Below are 12,330 nucleotides of genomic sequence, written 5' to 3'. Positions count from 1 at the left end.
TGAGAAGTGATCGATCGTCCCCCGCACGAGAGGGGTCGCCCAGCTTATATAGGCGCTGGCATTTTACATAGAAGTCCCTATAGTCTAGTGGCCGGCTTGGCCGGCTCCGGCTTCCACTCCTTCCCGAGGCGTTGACGTCACGGAGCCGTTGAGGCGTAGTGGCCCGTCCCATCCGCCTGCTGGTCAGCGGTATGGCGAGGAAGTGTCCCTGTCGCCATCATGCCCTGTAGCCGGTACGGACCGACGTACGCCATGATGGCCTGTCCGCCGCGTGGCACTGTTGCTCCACAGTGCCCCGTGCTTTACGGGAGATGAGGTCAGCGTGGACCTTTGAACCCGGACCACCTACCCATTTCCTTCTCGTACAAGACTCGCCAGCCGGGAGTCGGTCTAAGGTGTAAACCCCAGTCGGATATGGCTTGTAGAAGCCGGCCCAGCCACAGCGTTGAGGGCCGTGGCCAGGCCGACTAGGACTTAGAGCCAGCCGACTCCTGGGTCAGCCGGCCACGACTCCAGCCGGCTGCTCCTCAGCCGGCCTTGCCGCGAGCCGGCCGACCTCCAGTCGGCTGCTCCGCGTCCATTGCCCTACCCGGGGTCTTCCCCCCGACAATCGAAAATGAGCTTGCACCGGCGAGTCTCAAAAAGCGCCGGCGCAATTTCGAGCCCAATAGAAGGACGGCAACCCCGCCGGCCCCTTGGCGAAGGGCGCGAATCGGGCGCGCCGGCGCCTCGCGGCACGGAAAATTTTGAGCGTGGGAGCCGCCTATCAGTGACGCCAGGGCGCCACACGGGAGATTTCCCGCCACGACGCCAGACGGGAAACTGCCCCGCCACGACGCCGGGCGGGAAACTCTCCCGCCACGACGCCGCGCGGAAGGTTTCCCGCCTCGCCGCCGGTCTATATTAACCCCTCCTTCCCCGCCTCTCATTTCAGTAGTGCAAAAATCTAAACCCACAATGTTCGATGCTTGGAAGGAGGCGACCCTAGAGGCGGCCGTAGAAGTCGTGTAGGAGTTCATGCAGCTTGCATGGTACGAGGCGTGGAAGGAGGCGGCGCTAGCGATGACCGTAGATGCATTTTTCACGGACGAGTGGCAGCTGCGGGAGGCGGGCCGGTGTCACCGGGAGGCGGAGCAGCAGCACCGGTGGGAGGTGCGCCGACGGCGGGGGTGGGAGGAGCTTAGGCTGCGGCGGGAGTTGCGGGAAGAGCAGCAACGTTAGGATGAAGTCTACGAGCGGCGGCGCTTGGTGGAGATGCAGCTGCGGCTACGGAGGCAGGAGGTGGAGCACCGTCGACGGCGGGAGGAGCTGGAGCAGCTGCTGTCAGGAGGCGGCGGCCGCGGATAGAGCGGCCTACTTGACATTCTTGGCGGAGAGAGCAGCGGGGGATCAACGACGGAGGAGCAGCGGAGAGAGCAGACGGCTCAACAGCAGGGGATCGTCCACCTCCATAGAGCCGGGTGGCCAGTAGGTAGTAGGCTAGAGATGAAGCAGGTTCATATATCATCCGGGATCGAGGAGTGAATAATATTTTACTCGGATTTTCCCTTAAACGTTATTCATTCCTCGATCCTGAACAACATGAAAATGAAACTGCAAGAAAATGTTTAGTTTGTCTAAAAATATCCTATCAGGGCCATCGGTTTGGGACGCCGGTATGGGAACAACATCCCTAAATAGAGGATGCAATGCCGGCACCTCTGCGGACGCCTATTTGAGGGCACATGTGGAGATGCTCTAATCCTTTCTGGTTTTTCTTTCTTGGCTTGCATGAGATTTCCTTTCTTTGGAGGGCAGATAACCTATACTAGATGTGGTTGTCCGGTAGAGTGCCGCTAGCCCGCTAGTGAACAGTGAGTTAATTGATCGGGTGGATCTTTGCAGCTTGGGCGGCCTACCTAGCCTAGCTAAGCTTAATGGCTATCTCAATGGAAGGAAGGCTCTTCCTCCACTCCACTGATTCCTTTCCCGTTTGTTCTCCTACTTCACTGCTGCTTTGTTGCTTGCTTGCACCTCAAATCTAATCCATGGGGGTTCCTGCTATGCGGCCATTCGGCCCAAGAGGAGGTTTAGGTTTGAATCTTGTTGGCTGAAATTGGATGGGTTTGATGACGCGGTGAGGGAGGCATGGAACTGCGACCCGGTGATTGTGGATCCTTTCAAACGCCTCGACGCGCTGTTTCGCAACACAGCTGCCTTTTTGCAAACATGGGGCCAGAAGAAAATTGGGAACGTGAAGCTACAGATTGCAATCGCACATACGGTCATTTTCAGGCTGGATGCAGCTCAGGATAGGAGAAGTCTATCTCCAGGGGAGGCGTGGCTGAGGAAAACTCTCAAACTTACAGTGCTAGGCTTAGCATCGTTGGAAAGGACGATTGCGAGACAGAGGTCTCGCATCAGGTGGTTGAAGGATGGAGATGCCAATACGAAGTTGTTCCATATGGTTGCGAATGGGCGTCGCACAAAGAATTACATTCCATCAGTCCGCGTGGAGGAGGAAGTGATCACGGATCAGGATAGGATTGTTCAAGAGTTTACAAGGGCATACACGGGTTTACTGGGCACGATCCAGAACAGAGACCATGCGATCGACCTGGAGGCTTTGGGCTTGCCATCTCATGATCTGCAGGAGCTGGATGATATTTTTACAGAGGAGGAGGTGTGGAATGTGATTAAAGAGTTGCCCTCGGATAGAGCTCCGGGGCCGGACGGGTTCACGGGCGCGTTTTATCAGAGGGCATGGCCGGTGATAAAGCAGGATATCATGGCGGCATTGCTGAAGTTGGCGGTTGGGGACGGTAGGGGCTTTGATAAACTGAACCGTGCGCTTATTACCTTGATCCCCAAGAAGAAGGAGGCGGAGGTGATCGGCGACTACCGCCCGATCAGCTTGGTGCACAGTTTCTCCAAACTGTTTTCCAAGATAGTCGCGAATCGTCTAAGGAGAAGATTGCCGGAACTGGTGAGCATGAATCAGTCAGCATTTGTGAAGGGAAGGAGTTTGCACGACAATTTCGTGCTGGTGAGGCAGGTGGCCAGGAGAATTAACCAAAGAAGGAAGACAGGGGTTCTGTTGAAATTGGATATTGCCAGGGCTTTCGATTCAGTGTCGTGGGGATTCCTGTTGGAGGTGCTGCGACATTTGGGCTTTGGGATTCTGTTCCGTAAGTGGATTGGGCTCTTACTCTATACGGCCACCACAAGAATTACGGTCAATGGCATGCCAGGGGATCTCATCAGACACGCGCGGGGACTGCGTCAGGGAGATCCGACTTTGCCAATGCTCTATGTAATTGGTATGGAAGTGCTAACTCTGATGGTCAGGAAAGCGGTGGACGAACAGCTGCTCACAGGTTTGGCAGGTATCGCGCCGCTACAAAGAGTGTCCATATACGCAGACGACGTGGTCCTGTTTGTCAAAGCGGAGGAGCAGGAATTGCTTGCAACACGATATATCTTGGATGTGTTCGGAAGAGGGACAGGATTGGAGATAAACTACAGGAAAACCACGGCCACTATCATCAGGGGCTCGGAGCAGGACAGGGAGCGAGTCAGGGACATTCTGCATTGCCAGTTAGCGGATTTTCCGATCAGATACTTAGGCTTGCAGCTAGCTCTGCGACCGCTGACTAAGCAGGAGTGGCAGCCATTGTTAGATTCAGTCCTAAACGTGGCACCAGCGTGGCAGAGGGGTCTAATTCAAAGGGCTGGAAGACTGATACTGATAAAGTCGGTGATCACCGCACGACCGATCCATCAGATGCTGGTCGCAGAGGCACCGGCCTGGTTACTTCAGGAGATCTCCAGTTGTTTGAGGGCCTTCTTTTGGGTTGGGAAGAAAAAGGTGAACGGCGGACAATGTCTGCTGGCTTGGGATAAGATCTGCAAGCCAACCAAGTTTGGGGGTTTAGGGGTGAAAAACCTGGAGTTACAAGGACTGGCCTTAAGAGTTAGATGGGAATGGCTGAGACGCACCGACCCTTTGCGACCTTGGCAAGGGTTATCAATGACTGGGGACAGGGAGGCCAGGGATCTTTTCAGTAGCCTCGCTGCAATTGAGATTGGGAGTGGTGCTAGGGTGATGTTTTGGTCGGACAGATGGATCTGGGGTCGCACGGTTGCCGAAATTGCCCCACTTTTGATCACGTTGGTTCCCACTAGGGTTCGTAACAGGAGAACGGTGGAGGAAGCATGCAGGAATAATGCATGGATTCTAGACTGTCAAGGTGATTGGCCAAAGGGAGGAAGCGTGCAATGTGTCCGACTATGGGTTGCTATCAGTGGGATCAACTTGGATGAGACGAGGCCGAACAATTTTCTCTGGAAAGGAGCGAAGTCGGGGAAATACTCTGCCAGAGACACTTATAATCTGCTCTGCCTGGGACAGGTGAAGTTTGGCATGGCAGAGCCAATCTGGCGATCTCATGCGCCTCTCAAGTGTAAAATTTTCGCCTGGCTAGCTCTGAACTATAGGCTCTGGACGTCGGATAGGAGGCAGAGGCATGGACTTCAGATTTCGACGGATGCCTGCGCGGTTTGTCTGCAGGAGGAGGATCATTTAGATCATATTCTGGTGCAGTGCAGTTTCGCCAAGCAGGTTTGGTTTGGGTGTCTAAGGAGGGCGAGACTGCGTTTGCTGGAACCACAGGGGAGACTACTTGGGAGCGTTGGTGGAGCAGTACCAGGGTACAAGTCGCAAAGAAGGATCGGAGAAGATTTGATACACTCACTATTCTGACAGCTTGGATGATCTGGAAACAGAGAAACGCTCGAGTGTTTGGCAACGACAGAGACAGGTGCAGTGAGGCACAGCTGATTGATCGCATTCATGATGAATTCAAGATATGGGAGAGGGTGAGGAGGAGAGGTGGAGGAGAGGAGAGGGAGGTGTTAGATAGAGAGTAGGCTTTTGAGTGTGTTCGAGTGTGTGGGTGGTGGCTGAATAGGTTGCTCACAACCGATTTTAGCTCTTGTATATGACTCTCTTATCTTCTATAAAAATATGGCACGCAATTTGCGTGCTCTCGAAAAAAAAAATCCATGGGGGTTCCGCGCCTCCGCCACGGCGCCACATGCCATAGTCTCCAGTGCACATGAAAAATTCCTCATCTGAGTGGGCGAGTGAGTGAATGCACAATTGTACTAGTATCATATAGATTCAAGTCTTCACATAATTGAGTTTTATTGATCCCTGTTTATGAACTCCACCCGCACAAGCTCGTCAGCTGGAAAATGATGCGATAGGATAACTCAACTTGGAAAACTAAAAGATAGACAACGATCTCTTTGTGTGCTAACTGATCGGACATTGATTGACTGATAATCAGCACATGCTTGACGGCAGAGAGATCCATCGATGCAGTTTCATGATGCGGTTTGCGCGTCATTGAACGCTAGTAGAGCCTTTTTGATTAAATGGCAGTACAATTCGTCAATTGCATGACCCCAATAATCATAATACGACTACCTCCATTCAAATGAATAAAACCTATACTTTTTGAAAAATCAAACTAGCTTAAAGTTTGGCCAAACTCTTATAGACAAATTAAAGGTTCAGTCGAACTTTACTTACCTTAACTGTTCAACAAAAAAAATACAACATATTCATCTGGGCGGAGCGAGTACCTTGTAAGTTCTATTTGATTCCCTAAGGGTTTGTTTGATTCACAATATCTTAGAACACAAGAATAGGAAAACTACCAAAACTATAGAATTAGAATGTCAAGTAGCATTCAACTCACAGAAAAAATAAACAAATTGCAACGTGAGGTTCGAGCGTATGGAAGTTTTCCATCAAAACATAGTGCAAACTGCAATGCACTCCAATAGGAAAAATTCTATGCATTTCTAAGGATTCCAATCATACGAATCAAACAGTGCACATAGAAAAAAATCCTCAAAACGAAAATCCTAAAAAAAATCCTATAGTATTTTTTGAATCAAACAAGGCCTAAAGATTTGGGCACTAGCAATCGGATGCCGATTTCTACTTGTTATCGGACTCATGTTTAGCCATTGGACTGGAAGGAGTTAGACCGTACGATTTTCCAGCTGCTTGACTGTCCAATCCCATTAAATGGAAACCGATTGCATGCTTCATGCTTCCGCCTTAGGGCATGTACAATGGTAGAGAATACACGTCTTCCCTTATACCGCCACATCATCTAGAGATGATAATAGATATAAGTCATACAATGTGTTATCTCTTGTAGCATTCCCTAGCAATTAATGGTAATCACTTAAAATTGGTAGGAAATTATGTTGCTAAGGAAAGACATGTCGTACAATAGAGAAAATGCATTTCCCTTATTTTCTAAGAGATGATCTCTTAGCTAAGGAAAGACAACCTTCTCTCTCTTCATTCTCTCTCCTCCAACTAAGCAAAAATCTAACGTGGCACGTCTAAGGAAAGGCTGACGTCACACCATTATACGTGTCCTTAAATATTCCCGTAATCCACGTCCATCCTGTCTGGGAGATTCCAAAACATAGTATGTGGGTTTGACTTCTTCCTCTAACCACTCTTAATTGATGACTTTTCGGAAACTAGTTACTGATTCTTGATTTTAATAAAACTAGCATAAATGCCCGTGCGTTGCCACGGGTATTCAAATTTCATTTTTCAATGCATATATATCATCTAAATTCAAAACAAATCAGTGATATAATAATGTATTAAGCGGAAATTCAATTCGGCTCCCGAGTGCGTATGCTCCCTCTACCAAAAAAAAATATATTTCGAAATGTCGAAAAATTTGGAAAAAAAATTCTACATGTACATCTCCATAATATACATGCGTTCGTCAAGTTTCACGAAAAACCAATATTTTGTGTGGTCTATATAAAAAAGAGAAATTTTATCTTGTGAAAAGCATTATTTTTAGCACTGAATTTTGTCTTTTTTACACACGTCACATGATAAGTCTATTTTTTATGAAACGACTTTGTGAGCATGTAGCACGTGAAGATGTACGTGCGAACTTTTAGTTTCAATTTTTTTAAAAATTTAAAATGTATGTAAGATGCATTTCGAAATATAGGGAGCGTATGCACCCATGTTCCAAAACACCGCTCCCTGTATTAAGACAATACTGAACACAATAACAAGATATCATTATTGTGCATAGGTCTTCTTATCACTCTTTCACGGTAATTCCCATATGTCGTTTTGGACCATTATACGTGTCAACTCAATAACTTCTCCTTTTAGATCTATTATTGCCTCATAAAACGTCTGCAGACATAGTTATAACTGAACAAATACCTCTTTTCCGATTAGTCAAAACAACACTTCCATATTCAAGAGGATACACTTTGTTACCAAATATAAGAAAATTACAAAAAATAAAAACCGAGCTGAAATACTACATTACTTGGCTTTGTTATTACTGAGTCCCTTGTCCGCACTATTCTCATCAGCTATTGCACTAATTAGAAAAGTTTCAGAAGAGTCCAACTTATGGACCGGAAACACAAAATCTGCTAACCTTGGATTCCCATGTCATAGTGGTTCCCACTTCCTAAGCCTGATGTTGATGTACGAACAGTGAAGCCCCCACCTCTTCATCTTCGTCCATAGCTTGCTTCAAAATATTATGTTGACTAATGCCATAGCTATTATGTTCTCAGTTTGCTCCAAATTTTAGGCTATCTCAAATAAGATACTTCTGCTCAATGTACTACTAAACCAGTATTAGTTTGCAATCAAAAATAAGACATGCATTCATTACATGGAAATAGTAATGCGTATACTTAGCAGCAATTTACTACTCATCTTGTGTCTTAGAAAGCAACTCAAACTTGAAAGGACAGTACAAAATATGAAGCGCCAACATGAAAGACATGGTTCAAGATAGAGATGTGTCACCGGCTGCTGATATAGGTGCTACAATAATCCTGAACCAATTTGTGGATGCCTTGTATCAATTATTTCCAAACCAAATTTCAGCAACTGCAGCCTTAATTTGGCTTTAGGCTTCCTGGATCAGCAAAGAATAAGACTGTTGATCCACGCACTTAATTTGTAGAATAAGCTCACTGTTATAGCTAGCAAATAAGATGGAATATCCAACTTCTTTGGCAAGAAATTTACATGAATTGTATTACCAGCCAGGGAAAATGACCTTGGTGAAGGGTAAAGCGGGGGATGGAATTCCATCAACTGGAACGTGACAGTCTGCGCAACATGAATGAGGCTCTCCCTCCTGGACTTGGACGATCAGCGCCAAGACAGATGTAGTAGCAAGGTTGTCCCAGCTCCAGATCAGGACGGCGTGGGCCTCCGCAGGCTTGGAGGCGATGCCGACCACACTGGAGCTCCAAATCGCCGCGGAGCTGGGTTGATGACTTGCACACGCAGGCGGCCACCAAATCGATCCGGCCGCAACGCAGATCCAAGCAGGGACAATGAAGGAGAAGCTCTGATGGCAGAGGGCGGTCACGGAGCAGATTCTGTAGCAACGTTGCTGGAGCATGACGAGAAGGGGCGGCCATGCCAAACCCTAGCGCCACCTCTCTTTCTTCTCTCCTTACGGGATCGGAGAAAACCGAGAAATAACGACGGGGTCAGATTAGTTGGGCTTGGCCCACTTGGGCAGGTGCGGGGCGATTGGAGATGAGCGGACGAAGCGACCAAACGGGGCGACGTGGTGGCACTGGTGACCGGAGGAAATAAAACCAGTTCTTCCTTTTAATATAGTAGAGATTTAGCATGTAGAATAATGTGTAGGTTGCTTCAGGTTCACTTCTGAATGTGTCCATCTTAATTACCCATTTCTAGAACAGGTGTGACTGAGTTGATAGAGCTCTGAAGACGTTGGAGCAGGAAGTAATTACCAAATAAAAGACATATTCAAGTTTACTTGAGCTCTCTAGCATCAGTTTGTGTAAATCAAATGGCTGCACATGTGGTCCTAACAACCTTATTTGTTGACAGCCTATATGATGTTAACATTATTTAATATACTTCTGCCATTGAGTAACACATCAGTTTTAACCTGAAGCAAATTACTGTGCACTGCTTTAAAATCTTAATTTCACGAAATCCATAGAGGGAATCTTAATTTTACGCGCTTGTATTTTCACTGATACCTAATATTCGCATCGAGAAACTACCATGTAAACCCAATTAGAGACCAGAGGAACTCACAGAGGCAAACTTGCGCAGATCCCTCTCCTCCTGCATCGCCTTAACCTCCTTCTTCCTAGCCACAACCACCGTGGTCCATGGCTTGAAAAATATTTCATTGGCCTGCTAATGTTACAAGGCCTGGAAAACAAGAAGTGCATCACTATGAACAGACAATGTGTTTACCACCCTGAACATGGAATTTCTGCTAACTGAGCATCAAAAGGTATTGAACTTTAGCGAGGTTTGAAAATGGAATGTTCTGGATAGCTAATCCCACATAACACCACATATGTGGTGCTAACTCGCTCAGTAAGTTAGATGCATCTAAAATATGCATAAAAATGACAACTATGTCTTGCAATGCGACAAATCAGCTACTCTAAATTCTCAAGATTAAGCTGAATGTTCTATAATTCTCTTGCTGTCATATATTACTGCAACCAACTTCACACATCATTCTACAGAATGGTTCCTAATGCCAAGCTTTTTTTTGTCATGAAAAACTGTTTACCAAGGATTTCCGAAGCAAGAAAAAAAATATCATTACTTTACAGGCATTGATTTGTAGGCTTATTTCTTACACTAAAATAACAGTATTCATTTTTTCTCCTCATTACAATATATTTACCTAAGAGATCAAATATCTGAAAAATAAAAAACTCTTCTTTCAATATTCGGAACGAAAACAAATGTGCTACCCGTGATTTGTTGATGCCTTCATGTGAAGCAATTTTCTCCAGGTCCTATGCGTCCGATGGCCCTGACATCGGACCCTGGCTCTTCTGTATGGTACATGAAATCGCAGTTATCAGTTTAAGACTACATTTTCGGCAGGAAAGTTTTACAGTTTTCCTAGCAGTTTCTACTGATTCATTTGTCTTAATGCTAAGTGCTAACCATTCTTTTAAAAATGCCTTAAACATATTGCAAAATGCTGGATTAGTACTCACGAAAAAGGAATCATGCACCAATTCTGTACCCAGCACAACAACTATGAAACCAAAATCCTATTCCAAACACATGTGAAGTATGCAACTGGGCGTCCACAAAGTAGCAGCAGATTGCGATGAGGCACAAAACTGATGATACATCGACTTTCGCCACAGCAGAGCTGAAGAGCCATCAAAGTACGCTACCCAATCCAGCAAAACAAGCCAAGCAAGGTTACTCACCGGCAAAACAATCAAGAAAGGCAAGATTCCTCACCAGCAAAACAAATCAACCCCAGGGTCCAGATCGGGTGGATCTCTGGTCCGAGCAGTGCCGAGACTCCTGGAATCGTGCCAACCCTCATCACTTGTCTACATGGATCAGGGTGGTGCCACGAATCGGGGCGGTGGGCGGGGGGGATCAGGGCGCGGAAGCGGTGGGAAACCCCAGGAGAAGAGCCTGGGGATCTTGATGCTGACGGATCATCTGGAATCGATACGGTCCAACTGGCTCGGCCATGGGGTCCGCATACGAGACGAGGAGAACATGCATCTGGCGTGGGTAGTGGATCTGGTTGGATAGTCATGGGGACTACATCCTAGTCCAGTGGCGCTATGGTGGCTGCCGTGCTGCAGACATTGCTCGAGATGGAGTGCTGGTCGGACTTTCAGTGCGATGCATCAGGTAGGTTGTTGCCATGGCGCGCGCGACGGGAGATGCAGTACAAGGCGCAGAGAGGGCTCGTGAGGCGGAGCGGTGGATGAGCAGGCCGCAGCTGCCGGCGGCACCTACCGATGGGATGGCCATCCTCTCTCTCTCTCTGTGGCGATGGCGTCGGAGGACGATGGGACGGGGCGGGGCGGCGGCGGCAAGCCCTAGCACTGCCGCTCACATCTGTGCGGGTATGGGGAAAATTGACGCCCTGGCATACGTACGTATTACGGAGTATGTGATTTGGTGGGAGGGTAAAAAGGTCTTGTTGAAAATATGCTTGACGAAAATAGCGACCGGAGGAAACAGAACAACTTCGTTCTTTTTAAGTAGTAGAGATAGAGATAGTTTCTCTAGCTCCCTTAGCTTATGAATGAGGTTTTGTTTCCAACTTCATTTTACTTTGCATTCAACTGAAGCGAAATTTGCTTGAAACACAATATAATTTTTGTTTCCCTCTAAAGAAACACGATTTCTTTTCCTTGCTTCATCTTATCAAAAATATTAATATATTTTGCTTTTGTATGAAGCACGCCGTGTTAGCCAACTTTGCTTCTTACACGGCCAACAAATGCTTCAAACTTATGAAAGTCCATACACTAGAGAATTTGCTTCCATGTGAAGGAATTACACAAATATTCATACCTATTCATATACTTTGCTTCCTTCTAAAGCACATTTTGTTTCCAAAGAACTTGCTTCAAAGTGAACGAAGCCTGCTTCAACTTCACATAAATGTGTGTCTTATGTAAGGGTACTTTTTTTAAAGCATCCAGATATTTCTTCCATTGTATACAAAGTTGTTTCCATCCAAAAATGCATTTCGGTAAATTACACATGCTTCAAACAAATTGACTAATCTTTTGAAGCAACTACAGATTTGCTCCTACGATTGGCTTCACATTGGCCTACGATACTTAGTGTTTACCTAAAGATTTGGCATGCGAGGGAAGCTCCATAAAGAAAAAATGTAATCATAGTTCCTGCCTAATTGCAAAAAAGAAGGCAAACCATGAATTTAGGGAGATATAAATGTTCTAGCAAGATTAACATTTAAGGACCTCTACGGGTCTCTGGTTAGATGAGCCGCCAGATTTTCTTAAGCCTAAGCTTGTAAAGAATTTGACAATTTATGTTAAAAAAATTATTAAGAAAGCTACCAAATGATTTATTCCAAAAAAAAAAGTGTTTTAGATATTCCCTTACTTTTACTTTACTCGTGTTTTCATAATTTCCTATTCCATTTAAAATTTTCCTAATGTTTTCTAATGTCTATCTTCCCCCAATTTGTTGTAAATCGCAATTAGAAAGATATTGTATATAATTTAAATTGCCCTTAATTTACTTTCACATATTGTTTACTAAATTTCCCAAAGCATTATTCATTTTTCACCTTTCTTCTAGTCAACTGACTTCAACACAACAACAAAAATAGAAATAGAAATCGAATGTCGATGTATTTGTTTATTTTTATTATTTTCTTTTCTTTCTCTGTCTTTTTTCCATCTGTTATGATGACTAGGTTTGCGAAGTAATCATTACCGCTCTTCACTGTA

General features: G+C 46.0%; 1 long non-coding RNA gene across 1 annotated transcript; it reads right to left on the bottom strand.

Annotated features, from left to right (window-relative positions):
- Positions 1-7,266: 7,266 nt before the first annotated feature.
- LOC127345446 (uncharacterized) lies at positions 7,267-10,953 on the bottom strand. Its single transcript, XR_007878682.2, has 3 exons — positions 10,340-10,953; positions 9,832-9,915; positions 7,267-9,271 (listed from the first exon to the last, which is right to left on the bottom strand). It is a non-coding gene; the product is annotated as an uncharacterized lncRNA (long non-coding RNA).
- Positions 10,954-12,330: the final 1,377 nt, after the last annotated feature.

This window comes from Lolium perenne, chromosome 3 (assembly GCF_019359855.2).
Source record: "Lolium perenne isolate Kyuss_39 chromosome 3, Kyuss_2.0, whole genome shotgun sequence".
Taxonomy (NCBI): Eukaryota; Viridiplantae; Streptophyta; class Magnoliopsida; order Poales; family Poaceae; genus Lolium; species Lolium perenne.
Note: the sequence above shows the minus strand (reverse complement) of the source record. Positions and strands in the feature narration are given on the sequence as shown.